Raw genomic sequence first — 3699 nt, 5'->3', positions numbered from 1 at the left:
TTTGTTGGCAAGAAGGACGGGTCCTTGCGTCCATGTATTGACTATAGTGGATTAAATGAAATCACAATCAAAAACAAATACCCGCTTCCTCTAATGAGTACAGCATTTGACCTTATTCAGGGGGCTAAGATTTTCACAAAGTTAGATTTACGAAATGCTTACCATTTGGTTTGAATAAGAGAAGGCGACGACTGGAAGATGGCTTTCAATACACCAAGTGGTCATTATGAATACTTATCACAATTTGCAAATATGATCTTCGATAAAGTTCAGCTCAAAGACTATGTAGACTATGATTTACAGTAAGTACTATCATACTGCCCTGGAGATAGAATGGTGAAAAAACACAATTTTGAACCAAGTTTTAAGACAGAGATTGAAGATAGGTCAGCCTGGAGTAATTTCTCTATGGTGGACCTGTCTCCAAATTATTTCTACTGCTTTACAGATGGATCCCTTATAAAGGAGTCAGCAGGTGCAGGGGTGCTGATTCTGCACAACCATAGCAAGAGAGAGTATAGTTACCCACTAGGCGGTTTTGTAAAGGTATCTCAAGCTGAGATATATGCAATCCATCAGTGTGTGGCATCTCTCAAAAGAACTTCAGAGTATGCAGAAGGAAAAATTCATCCCAACAGATAGCCAAGCTGCTATTAAAGCTCTCCAAGGGCCGCAGTTCACGTCACTACTGACTTGGGAGTGTGCCGAAGCAGTCAACCAACTGGGGAGAGATAATAGTGTTACTGTTAAATGGGTACCAGGACATTCTGGCATTTATGGTAACGAGAGAGCTGACTACCTTGCAAGAGCTGGCAGTCAGGCCCACTTTAAAGGACCAGAGCCTGCTATGGGTGTTTCAACAACAATCTGCAGGACTGCCCTACAGGCATGGATCAGACGTCAACACTCAATCCGATGGAGGGAGCTGACGGATTGTAGACAGGCACGGGAACTGATAAACAGCCCAAATCATGGATTTGGAAAATCCCTTCTTGCCTTGACAAGGAATACTTTAAGTACACTGATTGGAGTCCTAACTGGGCACAATCTGCTCAACCACCATAAAATGGTGAAGGGACTCCAAGACAATGGTCTGTGTGATGCCTGCGGCATTGAATCAGAGACCTCTTTGCACTACTTAGGCCAATGCTTGGCTCTGAGTAGTCTAAGGGAAAGAAATCTTGGAGACCCCTTTGTGGATCCCGAGAAGCTTAGAACACTGAGGGTTTCTCACCTGGTGTCCTTCATCCGAGGGACAAAAAGGTTTGATTAAAGCCCAGTATCTTTTGGGGAGAGCAATGGGCCCACTTATGAGGCCCCCGCTCACCTGGGTTGTACCCATCCCCAATTACCATTACCATTACCATCATACTGTAAAGGTTTTATGTTTTTGTAAAGGGGTGGCCACCTCTTAAAATGCACTTCAAATGGCTGCAAAATGCAGAGTTTTGAGTATATTTTCTCATAAATTCCTGGGGTCTCCGCATCTGAACCCTCCTAGACTCACTTTGTTCTGCTGGTGCTCCTAGGTGAAACTTACTGTTATCACTACAAATCATTTCTATTCAACTAGTTCAATTAAATATATATGTACATTCTTGTTCTTAAAAAGTTATACTGTTTTGTCACCATGGACGATCTGATGTTTAGTTGACTTTAGTTGAGGTGTTGGAGCTGTTACTGATACAGCAGATGATTCTGGCAATGATCAAATGATGGTCTGGCTGCAATCAGCCTCCTATCTGGTGTATTTCTTTTCCTCTGTGGTACTAATGTCTGCATGTACCAGAACACAACAATTCTGTAAGAGCTGTTCATATGTCTGTTGGGAGCAATAAACAGAGGAGACTGGGTTAAAATTTGAACTATTCTCTTGTTGCATAAAATAAGCAAATAATGTGAGAGCATGTTTAGTTGACTTGTTTAGTTGATATCAGCAACATGTAGTTTCGATATAACTGCTCCTTACTGCTGACAGAAATTAATTGTAACAGCACATGATGTTGATAAATGGATAAATACAGACGTGAAAGAGTACTTTTTAAAGAGGGAAGAGGAAGAAGAGGTCTGGGCTAAAGCCCCTGATGTTTCAAGAGCCTAAAAACGCCCCTGCTGTCCAGGAACACGAGTGTAGTAAAGAGGTGCAGAAGAGAAAATGGAGTGGATGGAGAAAAGATTCAGGAGTAATTTGTGACAAATAGGTGGCAGCAAAGGTCATAGAAAAGGTTCTATCAACCAGTGTTTTATGATGCCAAACTCTCATTGGCTTCCATTGTATCCCAGTGAAGAATTTTATCTTTAAAACTCTTATCTCGTGTAATATGCTGGTGTGGATTCTTAGTCATCCAGGACATGGTAAATCCCCTCAAAAGCTTTTTCAAAAAGACAAAGCACTTCTATTCTATTCTTCTATTATGTTGTATTTTATTCTGTAGATAAAGACATTTCCAGTCTGGCGCTTTCTCAGTTTGACCTTGAGGTGTTAAGTATTTGTCTGTGAAGAGGCATGGACAGGATAGAAGTCCAATTGATTTATCTTCTAAACGTTTTTTGAAACTTTTTAAGCATATATTTTCAAAAAATGCTGCAGAAAGAAACATAAAAAAGTCTGACATTTGTGACCCAACCTGCAGTTGATGCCTGCAGCAGAAACTGTCCCTGACACACACACTGACTCACAACATTTACATGTGAAACCTAAATTAAATTCTTTATCTTCCTGCTTTCAGACCTGTGTCACCGGTTGGGCGTCACCACACCTGATTCTTCTGCAGGGTGTCACCTGCAAGGGATAATACACCTGCGTGAATAAAACTGAAGCCTGTGGAGAATCATTCTGAAGACACTCTATCCTTCCTGAACACACTCTATCGAAGACATGGCCAACTTCATGCAAAACATGATGGGCGATAAAGGGATCGCGAAAATGGCTGGACAGAAAGCAGGTGAGTGTCAGAAAATATTTGTTTGAAATAATAACAAATTCTGTCAACTGAATAGCAGCTAACTGACTCCAGTAATTATTTGCTGTTCACAAACCAATAACATAAAACCAATAACCTTGTGAATAAGATATATAGATGGGGGGCATGGGGCTTGGCATAATGACATTTTCTTACAGTTTTTGAGATGTAAAATAAATTTGAAGCTGATTTTTTACAGACATTTTGTATAAATTAATTTTAATATATTCATTCTGTGATATTTTAATGCAAAGTAAAAAGAATTAGGCAGATACGAACCAGAGAACATTGAATAATTGTATGAACACACTTATTTCTCATCAGAGTGACCACTGACTGCTCAGAAATAATAACAGATTAAATAAACTTCACTTCCAACCTGATCGGGTTGGGACCTTCTTTTTATTTATTTATTTTTTGTGGGGGGGGCATTGCTCTCCAAAAAAACACTGAGTTTTAATCAAACCTGCATGTTCCTTGGATTAAGGACATGAGGTCAGAAACACTCAGTGTTCTGAGCTTCTCTGAATCTATAAAAGGGTCTCCAAGAATTATTTTTCTTTGACTGCTCAGGCAGTGGCCTAAGTAGTAAAAAAAGGGCTCTAAATCAATGCCACAGGCATGAGAACCAGGTTCAATTCAAAGGACTAGTTACTGTGGAAGCATAGGGTGCTTTTCCACTGACGGTGCAGTCCGGTTCCAGTGGGTGTGTTTTGGGCGGTTGGTGGAGTTGGTG

The 3699-nt window shown here is 40.4% G+C and overlaps 1 long non-coding RNA gene across 1 annotated transcript; it reads right to left on the bottom strand.

Moving 5' to 3' along the window:
• Window positions 1-839, bottom strand: LOC106530645 (uncharacterized). Its single transcript, XR_001311815.1, has 2 exons — window positions 800-839; window positions 1-721 (listed from the first exon to the last, which is right to left on the bottom strand). It is a non-coding gene; the product is annotated as an uncharacterized LOC106530645 (long non-coding RNA).
• Between the last annotated feature and the right edge of the window lie 2860 nt (window positions 840-3699).

The sequence above is a fragment of the Austrofundulus limnaeus genome, unplaced genomic scaffold (assembly GCF_001266775.1).
Source record: "Austrofundulus limnaeus strain Quisiro unplaced genomic scaffold, Austrofundulus_limnaeus-1.0 Scaffold542, whole genome shotgun sequence".
Taxonomy (NCBI): Eukaryota; Metazoa; Chordata; class Actinopteri; order Cyprinodontiformes; family Rivulidae; genus Austrofundulus; species Austrofundulus limnaeus.
The sequence above is the reverse complement of the archived record's forward strand: the minus strand, read 5'-3'. Positions and strand labels throughout refer to the sequence as shown.